This window comes from Liolophura sinensis, chromosome 2 (genome assembly GCF_032854445.1).
Source record: "Liolophura sinensis isolate JHLJ2023 chromosome 2, CUHK_Ljap_v2, whole genome shotgun sequence".
Classification (NCBI taxonomy): domain Eukaryota; kingdom Metazoa; phylum Mollusca; class Polyplacophora; order Chitonida; family Chitonidae; genus Liolophura; species Liolophura sinensis.
This window is the reverse complement of record NC_088296.1, coordinates 9,107,478-9,124,838: the sequence shown is the minus strand read 5'-3', so window position 1 is coordinate 9,124,838 and position 17,361 is coordinate 9,107,478. Positions and strand designations below refer to the sequence as shown.

General features: G+C 40.2%; 2 long non-coding RNA genes across 2 annotated transcripts; one reads left to right on the top strand and one right to left on the bottom strand.

The window, feature by feature from the left end:
• Positions 1-293: 293 nt before the first annotated feature.
• Positions 294-8,736, top strand: LOC135462805 (uncharacterized). The gene is made up of 3 exons (XR_010443495.1): positions 294-541; positions 4,190-4,322; positions 6,941-8,736. It is a non-coding gene; the product is annotated as an uncharacterized LOC135462805 (long non-coding RNA).
• Positions 8,737-10,329: 1,593 nt separating this feature from the next.
• Positions 10,330-17,091, bottom strand: LOC135463182 (uncharacterized). The gene is made up of 3 exons (XR_010443534.1): positions 17,014-17,091; positions 14,553-14,629; positions 10,330-11,006 (listed from the first exon to the last, which is right to left on the bottom strand). It is a non-coding gene; the product is annotated as an uncharacterized LOC135463182 (long non-coding RNA).
• Positions 17,092-17,361: the final 270 nt, after the last annotated feature.

The following is a 17,361-nucleotide window of genomic DNA, read 5'->3' as shown; positions in this document are numbered from 1 at the left end:
ATCATTCCTTGGGGTGGTGTCGCCAGGTAAACTAATTTATATATGTATGTATGTATGTATGTACAAAGTTTTGCCTCTTTCTCCCCCGCACTAATAAATGCTCCGTCACTTTATTTCCGTGAGCTATAGAAATCAGCCCAACCCATGGTAAAGCTGCTGCAAAAGAAACAGGTGGCGCTGACAAGGAGCGACATCTGGCGGAGAAATCAATCAAATGAATATCGCCAGAGAGTGGCGCCTGTTAATGTACGACGATTTGCGTTTGCGTGCAGTACATGCATCTTAGAGCAACGGTGCAGTGAACTAAGTAGCGGCTTGAAGCCATAACATATGAATTTATGTAAGTTTTTCGAGTGGTCAACTGGCGTGGCTGCACTGTTCTTCGCCACGCATGCGCCGGTGGAATGACCTGCAAAGATCACCCGAAGAGACCTGTCGTGTATGTTAAAGATGGCCTTCTATTTTTATAGCTTCGTATTTGCAGTGGTTTTTCTTGTGTCCCACCACGTTTGCATCTCGCAGGATACAACGCCTGGAGAAGGTATGTTGTATGCTTTAAACTAATAAATATAAGTTGTCTGATCTTTTAGACTGTTTAAGTATTTAAATACTCAACTCTTTATTTTTTTGCTCGTTTAATTTTTGGATTATTAAATTTTACGTCTTCGAAGTGCCGAATTTTATTTCCCAGATAATGGCGGCCACGTTTGTAGCTGGAAGAATCCACCGTCATCGTGATATTTATCATCAAATGCTCTGATTACAAGGAATTAAAAACCCGTCAATAAATATTTTTAAAACATTTGCTTATAATCAGAGATCGAAGCGTTTATCAAAGTTACAGTTAAGCGCTGTAATTAAATGATGTATTTATTTACTAACGGAGTATATGAGAACCAGGCATAAGACATTATAATAAGACTTAAAGTTTCAAAATAGAACTGACAAAGGGAATCAGTTCAACCCAGTTTTGGACAGGTAATGCTCGGTGTTTATAGAGTCGGCGATCTACTAACTGTCGCCGGCTCTAGTAACTGTCTCCTCCGACGCTCTCGTCCGGCAATACGTTCACAAGGGATGATTGAAGCATGATAGAATTAGTTTCACTTTCCTGGTTATTGCCGAGGGAATTTTTCAGTGAAAACACCAGAGTCGCTCGCCTGGGCCGACGGGAAGCAGCGATTAACCCCAGTCACCGTCTACACCGCCAGACTGTGGTTGATGAATCGAAGTTTGCCTGTATATTGCCAAAATGCAAATTCTTCCCTCCTCAATTCTCCCTCCGCAATCTCTCCCCCTCCTTCCCGGCAACACAGCCACCTCGAATTTCTCCACGAACAAAACTGACAACAAATATATTCGGGAGTATGGCTTAAGCTACAATCAGTAAATAAATACGTGGTTTCTGCTTAACACCATGCTCAAACACAAAACCACGCAATGATATTCTTGGATAACTGTCAGCCTCACAATTGCGCCTATCTTCAGGTTTCACCTACTGTCACTAAGAAACACCTCTGACCCAATTTCTTTGAACATAAGGGGTGCCCTCCAGGTTAGTACAATTCATACCTTAAGCCCCCACGTACAAATAGACCGTTCTGAAACGATCTACTACGTGCTGACCCACCGATGCAGTAAGCCTGTAGATAATGGGTTTTGGCCCATGGCCGCAAATGAATTTCTTGTACATTACACGGCGTCATTTTGTGGTCTTCACTTGGGATCAATCTGCTGTGATGAATCTTGGCGAAAATATCGTGACGAATCCCACGGGCCGTAGGCAGTGGTGGCTCTGGTGACACTGGGGCTTGGAGAAGCTTTAAAATTTATGACACAAAGTTTTAATCAGGAAATCAATCCCTCAAAATGTATCCAGGATTGGATTAAAGCCCATCCCTGAACAGGGATAATCTAGATTTCCGGACACTCACCACTCGTGTCGCCATGGTGATATTAAGCGGTAAACGATCCTTGTGCTGCCCTTGGCGCAGTCAAACCTTGGTTGAAGACCACATGTTGTCCATTATCAATACGGTGTGCATATTTGAATGTCTCACGCGGGAGTGTTTGTCAGTAATTTACCAGTGGACGATGGTTTTCGCTCGGGTGATACTGTTTCCTTCAGCCACAAAAGTGACCGTCATCGTACAAGTGAGAAATTCTTGAGTTTGTGCATTAAACGACGATCTGTAAAAATAAACTAGTAAAGCTGTGTGTCATATTATAGGTGAAAACTGCCTTGAATATGACGATAAACAGTTAAGTGAATAAAGAAAAATAAAGTGTGTCAATCTCTGTTTGCTCCTATACGTTGGCATTCAGTTATTTTTTTGACGTGACCCACTTTTCTGCCTGAAATGTAATCCTCAACACTAACTGGGCAGAGTTGGGTATAGTTACCTTGCTAGGTCAGCTATGGCACAGACATGTGTAAATTCTCCGTGGGAACAAGGGGCGAAACAAAAAAAAACAGGACCTTAGCCGTGTTTGCAAGCTTGTAGTGACAGGTAACTGACATACATAGCTCCTATATAAACCCAATGAACTGAATAGACGTTTGTCGTTGATATATAAGCATAGCGGTGTTTGAAATGAGGATATATTCGCTGAGTCTGTTCCTAGTGTTGCTAATTAATGTCGTTTAATATTTAAAGATTGTTTTAAGCATCTAAGAATGAAATGTATTAACTACGTTTAAAATGATTCTTGAGTACAGTGTAAAACACCAATCCAATAAAATAAATAAATGTATTTAAAATGGTTTATAATTACTTGCCAGTTTGTTTTCTCTTTGTTTTGATATAGGATGTGATATGTGTATATATATGCTTAGAGTTTTCAGTCTTCAATCATATGATGTCAAGGAGCCATTCGGTGTGTGTACTCATATTGTTTTTCTTGTGGCACGGCGAGTGCATGCCGCCAGAGAACTGCCGCCATGGAAGTATCATGTCCAAGACACCATACATGACACCCCACCTAGTCACATTACACATGCCCAAGACACCAGACATAACACCCCACCTAGTCATATTACACTAACACCGGCCAACCAGCCTTGTTTTCTTGTTCTAACCTCTCAGTGCTGAACGCCAAGCGAGACGACAAGTAATACCATTTTAAAGTCCTTGACATAACCCGATCCAGGTTTGATACCTGATTTCCCCACCTCGAGGAATGCGCTCTAACCACTATGCCACCGAAACGGCCTTGGATGTAATAATTCTTACGTCAAAGGTCATAGCTGTTTCCTGGATCTAGCATGTTCTCAAAGCAAGGAGATGACTGAAATATTTCCAAATTAGCATCAAAACTAAACCATGCATTCACTCATTCATTAACACAGAAATTGGATGTAATATAATTATGTGATAGCTGGCCAATTGACAGTCTTGTCAATTTACTTCAGTCAGGGTTTTATTTTGACGTTTAATGTAAATGCATAAATCGTGGCAAATTACATGCAACCTCCAGCCCCCCAACCCACCCCCACACCACCTCCACCCCTATCCTCCAGCACGGCTGATTAAGCAGGATTAGGTAAAAAGGATGTAGTGATGTTATCTGCAATTTCTTAGACGTCACTGGTGTAGAATGACTCAAAGCGCCCTATAGTAATCACATTTAACACACAATAACATTAAAACAGTGCAAAGGGACCAGACCTCGGGGATGCTTAGTCTGCTAAGTAAGCCAATGTTAATCCTTCTTCGTCATAGTTAACTCTCCGACTTTCACTACCGGTGGTGACAAAAAATCGAAAATATCTAGGACGCTTGTGTTACCGTTTGCACAGTCTAACATTCGGTGCTGTCCACTTATCTTCCAGTTAAGTTTATTGTGGATATATTCACGTCTGTGAGAAAGTTCGTCAGTTTCTTGTCAAAGGTCGCTGGTTCACTCCGATTTCCATCCATCCATAATACTTACTGAGATCTTAATAAGTGAATTATTTATTATTTATTCATTAAATGAGGGTTTGTGCTCAAGAATATTTCACTTATACGATAGATGCCAGCATTTTTGTGGGAGGAAATATGAGAGATCACGGGGGAAATTCACGATAACGTTCAGGTTGCTGACACACCTTGCCATGATCAGACACGATCGGAAGAAAGGTGTTTCTGGATGGCGTTAAAAATATCAAATCAAATCAAAACTTTTTCATTGCCATTTCTCTTTGCAGAGTTCTGTACTCATGCTAACATAGGTCGTATCGACCCCTGGGAGACGAGGTATGATGCCATAAATAACGAAGTTTGTCGCTGTATCCTCGCCCAGGACGGAACTGGCACTCTCACTTACCAGCTATACTGTGTGTACGTATTACTACAATATAGAAGCTGGCAGCATACGGAAGACAGCAGTTTGGGCTGCATTGTAATTCCCTGTGCATAAACCGCTCTCGTCTGACTGTAAATTTACAGTCAATAATGTAGGCCTACATTGCAGTTACATAAGCCAGTTTTTTAAAAGTCGCAAAAGCGTCTCAGCTTTCTCCTTTCGTATACTTCGTGTAAATGTAGAAGTATGAAAGACTACGGTACAGGGAGTGAACATGAGCAGAGACAATACTCCGATACACTCAAAAAATTAATCTGTTCATATTAACAGAAAAGCTGTTGCCTGAGTGAATGTGAGAATGTGGTCCCGGCCAGATTGTTCTGTTAAATATAACACACATATTCTATTAATACATGACGAAGATTCTATCAGACTAACACGATATTATGTTGTATGTGACAGAATAGTATGTTATAACAACAGAATACATTCCAGTGTAATTTTGAAAATGACTTTTTGTTAAAATTAACAGATTAAATTTTAAGTATACCGCTGCAAAATGGTTACACGTAACCGGTGGAATTCTGCCAGTTTTGTAGCATTTACCTAATGTTTTATTTAACTGTACATCTAAATGTTGGACTGATATAGTATCTTGCCCCCTGGCACAGTTTGGCGTACTTATTATATCGTGTCAAAGGAACGCAGTGAAGCTACCTGCAATCCATTAGACGTCACTGGTCTTTAATTCATATAAATGTCTTCACATTTAGTTTTGTTGTGAAGAGTATATATCATTACAGCTTGTGATCCGGACGGGGAATATGCATATATGAATGCGTACATTGTGTCTGTTAAACCATATCAGGTTGGTTGAGCTGCAAATTACAAACCAACCTGTCAGTCTTATCCAAGTCCCATTCTCCGGATTTTGAGCTCAATGTATGGGTACCTGGCGAAGCTCAACATGTTGTCTTGGTGCTACCGAGTTTCCGTCATCTATAATCAACAGACACGTGCGGCGTTGATCAGCATTAAAAAAATGTTCATTCTTTGTTGCATACCCTGTGAAAATGTAAGCCACTCTAGCCGAGTGGTCAAGGAGCATCTCACAAATGCGGTCGCTGTGAGTTATACCCCAACTCAGGTTGGCTTCCTCTCTGTTCATATGTGAGGGAACCGGCCTCGAGGGCTCAGTTAGTAGAGCGTCCGCTTCGGGGGCGTTAGATCCAGGGTAAATTCTGCGTCGGGTCACACCTATTCCCTTAAAAGAGGCAGTTGTAACTTCCTTGCATGGCGATCAGCATTAGGGAGATATACATGACTGGTTCCACGACTGGTTGACCCGTATCTGTATTATGGCTCTGGTGGGGTGGCTTACTTGTTTTCGGTATGTTTTCGGTAAAGCAGCACAAGACAAAAGAGCGGTGGATATTCGTCCTACAACAAGAAAGCACATTACATGTTAAACCCCAAGGACTCACTTATATGCAAGGCTCCCTCAGCAATCAATTTATTTATTTATTTATTTGATTGGTGTTTTACGCCGTACTCAAGAATATTTCACTTATACGACGGCGGACAGCATTCTGGTGGGTGAAAGCCGGACAGATCCCGGGGAAACCCACGGCCGTACGTGGGAAGGTCTTTCAGCAACCTGCGAGGGAGCCAGCATGAGCTGGACTTGAACTCACAGCGACCGCATTGGTGAGAGACAGCTAGGTCATCACGCTGCGCTAGCGTACTAACCAACTGAGCCACGGAGGCCGTCTCAGCAATCAAGGAATGCGTTTGAGTTTCTCACGGTCTCTGCCCTGTTTTCTATTTGTTGCCATCTTAGGTTTGTGTTTTTGTTTTGATTCCTGTGACTTATGTGAGTAAGTGAGGGTGTGAGTGAGTGAGTGATTAAGTGAGTGAGTGAGTGAGTGAGTGAGTGAGTGAGTGAGTGAGTGAGTGAGTGAGTGAGTGAGTGAGTGAGTAAGTGAGTGAGTGAGTGAGTGAGTGAGTGAGTGAGTGAGTGAGTGAGTGAGTAAGTGAGTGAGTGAGTGAGTGAGTGAGTGAGTAAGTAAGTGAGTGAGTGAGTGAGGCACGCTGGATTCTTCTACTCATACACCTGACCACCTTAAAAAAAGAGATAAATTCTGAAGATTACATCTATAAAGTAGACGAAAACATAAAAGTCCGGGACTACCTAACGATAATATTTATCGTTATTGCATAATAATTTTCTAAATAAGGATGCGATTCATGTCTAATAAATTTATTGAATGTTAATCTGTTGTTTATATCCATGCATAAACACGTGATCTATATTATGATAATATTTATTTAATTATAAAGGACATAAATATAGTCAAAATCCAGGCTGAACACATCTTTTCGTTGAAAAGACCAAATTCGAGTGCAAATGTCCTCATTTATCACATTATTACACAGATAGTGTAAATACCAAAAGGTGGTCCCAAGTATCCACCATACAAACATTATCTTCAAGTGTCTTTGTCTCTTTAAAGAACAATCGGAAAAATATTGACAACCACGTTTACAAGTCCCTTTTTGCACTATTTCACCTGAACTTTTAATGTTTTTCGCAACTTTGAACCCCAAATCAATAAATCAATGAATCAATCAGAATCACTGGTTTTGTTTTCAGTCCCAAACCTGTGGAAGGATGACTATACCGGAAGCGACGTAAAGTCGACAGGTCGGACGTTTTGGAGGAATGGCAGTGACGAAATGTAATGCTTGCGATGAAATTATATGTTTACAATAATTTAATAAGGTTTGATTTAAATTAATTAAGGAAATTGTACATTAATATTGTTAGGGCACACTGGGGTAGATGGTTCTTTCTAAAGTCTCACTTAACGGTGAATTTCAAAGGTTTATGATCTCAAACATAAAGTGTATACATCCTGATGACTGTGTCACGATTTCCTGTTCTTTATATACGTGTGTATAATTCAATTTTAATATAGGAACTACAGTTTGAACAAACAGTGATCAGATGGGTTAATGTCATTGCTCTCAATCGAAATCGGAAGGCCCTGGAACAAACCCGATCAGGTTGCAATGATGACTTAAAAACAGCACTTGTTATTGCTTCCGTTGAACACTGAGAGGTTAGAGCAAAGAAACGGCACTGAGTGGGTCGGTGTCAGTTTTACGTCACTGGGTGGGGTGTCATGTCTGGTTTCTTCGGCGTGATGTTTCAACGGCGGCAGCAAAAAAAAAAAGACAAACATTGTTCCCCGAAACTGAGCGGTGAAAATTGGTTTGGACAGGCTACTGTTGGTCTCTCATGATGGCTTTCTTGGTACTATTAAAGGGTTAGTGTCCAGATTTAGCTACTGGCAATATTTATTTATTTATTTATGTATTTGATTTCGTGTTTTATGAAGTACTCAAGAATATTTCACTTATACGACGGCGGGCAGCGTTATGGTAGGAGGAAAACGGACGCAGCCCTGGGGAAACCCACAACAATCCGCAGGTTGCTGTAAGACCTCCCACGTACGACCGGAGAAGAAACCAGCACCAATTATGAAGATTAATACCTGTTTTAACAGTATGTTATCGGGAGGGCTTCGGAGATACGTAATAATGACTTTAAATCCACCAAAGACAATAGATTTACTGTCTTAACCTGTTATAGCCGGCCGACTTGTGCGGCTAGATCGACACCAAAAATGGCAAACCTATGTCTAGGTGGGCTAAATAATCTGAGAATTCGTAGCAAACCGATGTCATTTTCGAGATATATGTTTGCTGCACAGATAAAAATATACTGCCACACTGATTTGAAAACATAGTGGACGACGTGAGAGTTCCAATTTATGACTCTGACATCCTTGACAAGACTTTAGATTCCGAGGTTACAAACGTTGATTTTTATCTTGACTTGTCCAGGCTTTTCAGACCACGCTGACAACACGGAGTGGTAAGCTATAAATTTATCCTATGTTATACTCCGCACTTTGCGTGTTTGTGTTAAGATTTAATATTTATTTACTATTCTCACCATCCGTTAACTTTACTATAACTATCATTCTTTTCCCCAAGGGATTTTAAATAAATACATATATGCGATGACAACTACGGGTACATGGTATTGTCGGCATTCCAATCAACACATATAGGGGTTTACAGTCGTGATACAATAAAAAACACATGTACGATATGGACGTGGTCGTTAGTGTACAGATATCTACTATCAGTTTACTATCAAAAATTTATCATGTGCCCTCTGCTTGATGTAAAATTTGTTCTGAGAAATGCTTTCCCAGGGTTCTTAAGGGAAACAGTTAAAGTTATTCTGAAAAATTATTTTTTCTAATAGTGGAGGAAGTCAGAGCCCTATATAAATCCAACTACCTTACAAAGTGTAAACAAATCCACTTAATGTACTTGCTCTTCAAACAGAGACACGGGCAAGCATGCTGAAGTTGGATTTGAATTCCTCCGACCTGCAATGCCAACAATGACACCTTACCTGCCTACGTGAACATGACGATTGCAGGCTTTGTCATCTAAAACGTTGTACTAAATCTTTCCATCGATGGGTTGTAGGTTCTAACTCCCATCTCGTTGGCTGGGTTGTTCGGGGTTTTTAACGCCAGTTTCCATCGGGCACATCAGTTTTCGACACACTGTATATTGGACCGTCACAGTGCATTGTGCACTGTAAATTTTCCTTCTGGGTTAAACTGCAGTAAAACTAATAAATAACACAATCAATTGAAAATTGATCCGCCCAGCAAATGGTCCATCACATTATACTGGTTTGCAAACCTAGGAAATACCAATTTTAAAACTTCAGATATGACCCCAAAGGGCAATAAACTTCGGATCTCTTGCTTGCAATAGACTCCATCTCATGGGTTTAAATGTATGTTGATTCAAGCGAATTGATGAGCATCCTGAATAAACGGAATCAAACAACCCACAGTGCAATTTCAATTGAGTGCTTAATTTACTTATTTGATTGGTGTTTTACGCCGTATTCAAGAATACTTCACTTATACAACGTCGACCAGCAATATGGCTCGAGGAAAACGCGCAGAGCTTGGGTGAAACCCACGACCATCCGCAGGCTGCTAGCAGACTCTAAAGTGTATACATATTCTTACCTTAAAACGCTTCCAGAGGTGATCCAGTTTGTCAGTCTATCCTTAACGCAGAATAAGCCGGGTGTGCGCGAAAATTCCGTTTGTTTCCGACGATTGTTTTGTAAATGCATTTAGTTTATTCATGTATAAGTAGCTTGGTTTTATTTGAAAATGAGCGCTGTTCATGGTTTTCTTTTACCTCATACTTTACAGTATTTTACGCATTTCCTCGAGTTATAATATTTTGTTAACACATGTAAGATAGTTTCCCTCAAAGAATTTTCAAAATCCAACGTCTTCTGTCATATTTTCCCGTGCTTCACCTTATGCTATTGAATATTCGTTACACATTCTTTGTTATTTTGCTATATTTACCTCAATTTTAAACTCGTTTTATGGGCTGCCATTTTTCTGGTACCAATAAATATATTTTTTAGGAACTGAGGTTAATATTAAATTATTCATGTGATAAATGCTATGGCGTACCATTTTATATTACTTTAGGTATGCCGCTTATATAGTAAAAACCAGTCAAGATTAGAGTTTTAATAATCTATTGCATTTTGATAGGTATCTATTAAACTCAAACCGTAGTTTTAAAAGACAGGAGCTTGGATAATACAGGTAACAGCTCATCTCGCTGTTACGTTACTTTCCAGCAGCCAGCTGTAAAACTGGCTTGCTTAAATTGTCCTGTTTCTTTCTTCAAAAAGAGTAACCTTCTGCAGACATTTTACTTAAACACACCATGACATATATATATATATATATATATATATATATATATATATATATATATATATATATATATATATATATATGTTATTGTGAGCGAAAATGATTTGTCATGATATATATATATATATATATATATATATATATATATATATATATATATATATATATATATATATATATATATATTATTGTACGACGGTGGTCATCATTATGGTGGTAGGAAACCAGGTAGACCACAGGGGAAACCCGTAACCATCCGCAGGTTGCTGAAAGACCTTCCCACAAACGACCTGAGAAGAAGCCAGATTGAGCTGGACTTTAACTCACGGCAACAAACTTGGCGAGAGGGCCTTGTGCTATTGAGCTGTACTAGCACGCTCACCACTATACCCTATAGGCCCCCTGATAACAAAATATAGCATGAAACATGAATAAAGCAACAAACATAATCACAAAAAAATTTTCATCGACAATGTTCTAGACTGTGCGGCCTACCTCTAGTGACTGTAGTATACAATGGACTGTTGATAGTTGTTTGAGTCCGTGATGCAGGTGTTGGAGCCCGCTCCACAGTCCTCTCCGTTGGGGTCGTTGTTGGTGCCTCTGTTGGGGTCGTTGGTGGTGGCTCCGTTGGAGTCGTTGTTAGTGCCTGCCCTGGGGTCGTTGTTGGAGCCCTCTTTACAGTCCCCTCCGGCGGGGTCGTCGTTAGTGCTTCCAGTGTGGTCGTTGTTGGTGCCTGCGGTGGGGTCGTTGTTGGTTCCGCTGCCGTAGTTGATAGGTAGGCTGCTGTAGTTGGTAGCACTGTTGTTGTAGTTGTTAGGTCCGCAGTTGTAGTTGTGGTTGATTCCTCGACTGCTGTAGTTGTTGATTCCACTGGAAAAGTAATTCATTTCTTAAAGACAAGTTTTCAAATATATGACTTTTGAAGCATTATATCAGTTCATTCTAGCATTCCCATGCAACGCCAAGGCTAGAGTTGTGTAAAGATCAAATGAGAAACGATAAAACTTCGACTAAACTCCAGTAGATGTATACGCTTACATCCCAGCAGGCATACTTTTGAGTAATTGAGTGCTTGGGGTTTAACGCCGCTCAACAATTTTTCAGTCATATGTATGTAATGTACCTCCTTGTTGCAGGACAAATTGGCACCGTTCTTTTGTCTAGTGCTGCTTCACTGAGACGACTCACCGAAGGCAAGTAAGCCGCTCCGCCCGAGCCATTATACTGATATGGGTGAACCAGTCGTTGCGCTATAACCTCCATGCTGAACACTAAGCGAGGAAGTTACAACTTCCTCTTTTAAAGTCTTTCAAACACTCGACCCAGGATTTATCCTGGATCTACCGCTCCCGAAGCGGACGGATATTTTCGACAATATAATAGACACTATGCACTCGTGCAACCGAGATCACACACCATCCGGGCACTTCAAGCGCATACAGCAGTGGCTAGCAAGTGCTGAGCTCAACGACAATACGGGCAGGTATAGGAAAATGAACAGCGCTGGACACCATATTCCGAATCATGCATACCAGTATCGCGGAGACCCGGCACACTTGCCTTGTTTTACTGTGACTGTATATTGAATTTGACGACACCGAGGTATTTTCTTAGTCCTTCTGGACCAGTGACGCCTAATAAATTGCAATTAACAACAATGCATTTCTTTTATCAAATTCTGTTTTAGTGGGGGGGGGGGGGGGGGCAGTAAATTAGCACTTACATGTTAGAATAAACAGTTAGTATAAAACCATGACGCACACCATAGAGAGCAGCGATGAAAGAGTTACAGCTGACGAACTGTCACACGTAACATGCGGACTCTTATCAATTTACCTCAGTCAGGGTTTTATTTTAACTGTTCATGAAAATGCATAAATAGTGGCAAATTACACGTTAAATGTGAAGAAAAAGTATAGGCTGATGAGAGCACATTTTTTCCTATCTGCTGCCTGCCTGCTACATAATTTTGCGATTTTTCCAAGCCGTACACGTGAAGCCTCAAAACGGCAAAGCTGGCATAAATCGCTAAGTCCATCGCCTGCTCCACTTTAACAATGTAATTTATGCTGGGTCTGTGTTACATCTCAGCCAATGAGAGCTGTTAAAACTGCCGGCTTGTTCGTTTAAACTCGGAACATACGCCCAACATTCCGGTTTCCCGATCGTCAAGCCGAAAACGAACTGTACTCTTCGCTACCTTCTGGCAAATAGAGTTCTACCGGAAATGTACAAACTGTATCTGACGGCAATTCTCCTCCTAACACAGAAGACTTCAGGACTTGTTCTTAAACAAAATGGAGTCGCCCACAGTGGATTTTGGCGCTGACATTGTTTATAATTTTTCAGCTTGAGGTACATGTTAGAATTTTTAGATGGCATGCACCTGCAAGGAAATGCACACTTTTGTCAGTGGTATTTGTTTGATATTTAAAACTTCTTCTCCTTTAATTCAACCTCACGTTTCACGCAGAATTAAGTAAAAACTTGCAGTGATGTTAATTTCAATTTATTAGACGTCACTGGTCCAGAATTACTCAAGATGTTGTGTTATCATCACATTTAATGCAAAGGGGCCAGGCTGAGGGATGCTTAGTCCTCCAACAGAATCCTGGTTTATGCAGGAATACGAAATAAAGACGTACAGCATATAGAGTAAGGAAGCATGAGACTTTTTAAAAATTTCTCTCAATACCAGCACTAACACAATAGTTCTCGGGCCAATAAAAACCAAGCGTTGTCGTCGACCGTTGAACAATCGCACTGTAGTCCACTACCCGCTAACAAATGAGTTGTGTATATGTGCAGAACAGAAAGGCCGGACCTGTTGGTTTGCGAGAGACAACAACGTCTTCACTGAAAAATGTAGGAAACCTAAAGCGAAATACGTAATGCTGGGATGAAAGAGTGCGACAAGCTAGCTGTAAATGGAGTCTTGACAACTTTATTAGATTTTTCTTTAAAGAGAAAAAGACACTTAAAAATCATTTTTGTATAGCAGGTAATTGGCGACAACCCCTTGGTAAATATTTTTCTTCTAGTAATAGTGTTATAAATAAGAATGTCACACATGTTAAAAAACAGCTCTTTCATCTCCTTTTGGCTTCAACTGTATGTTTTGTGACAGCCCAACAGCCAATAACAGAAGGCTTGACATCAGAATGTGGAGATTAAACTGTACGATGCTGTAAAATAATTCTTTATATATTTCTTAAATTTTTTAATAGGAAACTTCCATAAAATTAATCGAAGTATGCAATGATTGTATCTTCTCGAGTATCGATGTTACTGTTATTACGTATCCGTTACACTAAAAATTCTTCTGTTGAAATTAAGAGAAAACCTGTTGTCTGAGTCATGCATGGATGTATTTTGTTATTTCAAAATTATATCGTGTCATATTTAACTTAACATCATGCTAGTCTAATACAATGGTCACGTTGCATAAACAGAATATATGTGTTATATGTAACAGAATAATCTGACGCAAGGACAGAATACATTCTAGCATCACTCAGGTAACACCGGCCCGGATAGCACAGTTGGTAGAGCGTCCGCTTCGGGGACCGGTAGATCCAGGATCAATCCTTGGTCGAGTCACACCTAAGACTTTAAAAGAGGAAGTTGTAACTTCGGTAAGTCGTCTCAGTGATGCAGAACTAAATAAAAGAGCGGTGGAAATCCGTCCTGCAACAAGGAGGCACATTACACGTGCATGCACTCTAATGATTCCTTCGTCGTCATATGACTGAAAAATTGTTGAGTACGACGTTAAACCCCAAGCACACACTCACTCACTCACTCAGGTAACAGTGTTTCTGCTAAATTTATCAGATTAATCTTTTGAGTGTATAGGGTTATTGGCAAACAAATACATAATGTAGCAACTCAAGACGTTATATCTAACGCCCTCAGTATGACGTTTCTTTCTTATTATAAAATCACATCAAAACTGTCCTTTTACAATAACACACATATATACAATAAAGACACTGCTACTTAGATGAGTGAGTGAGTGAGTGCTTGGGGTTTAACGTCGTACTCAACACTTTTTCAGTCATATGACGACGAAGGAATCATTAGGGTGCATCTACGTATAATGTGCCGACTTGTTGCAGGACGGATTTCCACCGCTCTTTTATTTAGTGCTGCTTCACTGAGACGACTTACCAAAGGCAAGTAAGCCGCCCCGCCCGAGCCATTATACTGATACGGGTCAACCAGTCGTTGCACTATCCCCTTCATGCTGAACGCCAAGCGAGGAAGTTACAACTTCCTCTTTTAAAGTCTTAGGTGTGACTCGATCAAGGATTGATCCTGGATCTACCGGTCCCAAAGCGGACGCTCTACCAAATGTGCTATCCGGGCCGGTCTACTTAGATGAAGCTCCAGATTAAACAATCTGCCGTCTCTTACCACGTGCCAGGGGAAGGGTTAGCAGAATAAATAGCGACATCGATGCGAACTTGACGGTCGTCGTCATTTTCTCCCACCTGGAAAGCATAAGACTAAGTTGAATTCAAAGTTCTAATTGTGAGGGTTCAGCCATTTCAAATATTGGAACTTTCTAGTCTAGTTTCGCTCATTGTATAAATGATGTTTAGGGATAAATTTCATAAAAAGTCAATGATTTTTCATCGCAGGTTATGTTCAGCACGCTAACGATTTAGATCACGTATAGAAACCTCTGGACTTACTACTTTCGCCCAACAAGAGAAGAGAGAGAGATGTAGAGCAAACGACGCCACTCACCGATGGACAGCAGACATTTAACCACGCGCACAGGAAGATAACCACGCCCACAACCCAGAGCAATCCAATCCAGTAAGCCACACCAAAGTTAAACCCCCAGATATTTCCAAGCTCTCACACACTAGAATGCCTACTATGGTATGATAGCTTCACAGAAAATTATTTTCCGTCTCATATTTTAATTGGTAATTCATTAACTACTTTTTATTTAAACATTTAATATTTTGGATTTTTATACTGTCCTCAAGAAAAAAATTAATTTATCCCATTCATCGTGGGAGGAAATCGGGAAGGAAACCGAGAAAGACCATCTGCAGGAAGATCAGATATAACATCTAACTAACCGAGAATGAGCTGGGCCGAGTTGAGATCGCGTTGGCGAGAGACCCCTGGGTTATTACTCCTCGCTGGCACGCTAACCAGTCAGGCATAACATCTCCCCGAATTTTTTAATTTAGACTTCATCCTATACATTTTTTAACACAAGAAACGCGGTCATTTTTGTCCGGCAGCAACGTTTTCTGTGTTTTAAATCCTCCACTCTTACGGGATATTAGTCAGAGAACAGAACAGGACAGTATAACTTAGTATATGAAACTTACCACAAACCTGTTGCTTATGGGTTGAACACATACAGGTATATTTTTCAATAGCCGTCATGAACTCGGGGAGGTAAACGTACCAGTCAGCACGGTGTGTTGCGTGACACACTCGATGCTGTTTGAAAGGTCATCTCTATTTAATATTTATATTTGCACACGGAATTTGAGACCACAACTTTCGGCGCTTAACGTGTAATTTTTAATTGAAAAGTTCCTGTGTTTAATTAATAGCGGTTGTTCTGTCTATTCTCATCCAAGTGTTTATCTTGGATATTCTATGTGTCGGTATTAATACAGTCTTGTGAAGGGTAATGACTGATGTGTTTGTAAAACCGACTTGATACAAAATTTGCGATAGTCTGACAAACCAAACCTTTATATAACTTCTAATGATAGTATTATAAAATGTTAAAATATTGGGTCAAATTGAAGCGGGTGTATGAACAAAAGACTTTAAAAGTGGTACTTGTTGCTGCCTTTCTTGGCACTCAGCACTGAGATGTTACAGCAAGGAAACATGACTGGTTGGCATTTTGTCAATGTGTGTGACTGGGTAGAGTGTCATGTTTGGTGTTTTCGCCATGATACTCCAGTGGCGGCAGCACTTTGGCGGCATGAACTCGCCCTGCCACAAGGAGACACAGTCTATGTGCACACACCCATTAACCCCCCGTAGTGATACGACTAAAAATTTGTTAAGTACGACATTAGACCCTAAGCATAGATACATACATATATACATACATACACCACACGTACACACATACATGTTTCTCTACACCCAATATTACGGGTTAAGAGCCGAAAGTTGTGATATATTATGTGAAACGCATCGGTGGATCTCCTGGATTTTTAAAACCAACGTTAGGTATATTTTTATCTTATTATCTTCTATGAGACGCAGAAAATTTACTCAAAGGTGCAAAATATGTAGGTCGCTATTCTAACGAAATTAACGACGCTACACAAGTCTTGTTTACACATATCCGGGTGTTGTGCAAAAATATTGTTATTACTTTACCTTGAAAGGTTAAATGGTCGTTTTAGGAAATGGCCTTACGATTATTGACCAGGAAAGTCCAATCTGGTTGATGGCTTCTTTTCGAATGTCCATTTTAACGCGTAGATTTGAACATTGTGTGCCTATAGCTTACAGGCATTTTTATCGAATATTTTTGGCTTAACGTGAAAATGGCAGTCTCCAGTCGATGAATTTGGTCAGCTCCATCATCTCTATCTTGTTTTTAAAAGTGTTGAAATAACGTGTTTCAATAAATAACTGCTTCTTCAGTGATCAATAGGAAAGAACAGATACAAAAATGGATATTTCTCTCCACATACAAATGTCTAACAATCTACATAAACTCACCTTCAGATTTGACCGCGTACTCTTGAAAAAGGTAAGAAGACGTGGTAACAGCCAACGAAACTATAAATGCAAATTAAGATTCGGTTTGGTCAGTGTACCAGTCCAGTTGTCAACCCTATATATTTCATATGATGAGTAAAACTAAAACACTCACCGTATCTCCTTCGGTTAAACACTGGGATATAAAGCACCCGGTTTGTACAGAAGTCAGTTTACTTTATCTCCTTCGGTTAAACACTGGAGTATAAAGCACCTCATTTGTACAGAAGTCAGTTGACACCACAATAATATCAGGTTTTTTGTCTACATGAAACCGGCTTTGCTGGATACGTGTACAGCGGTGTGTGTACGTAGTTACAAGGGTAACCATCTATGCAGGCAGTATGTCTTTTGATATGACAGTTGCATCTGGTGGATGCGGATGGTGTAAAATGGGCCTCTGGCAATGTTGCCACAGTGCTTGCATGTTAATCAAAACAAAATTGGAAGTGTGGTGATACCA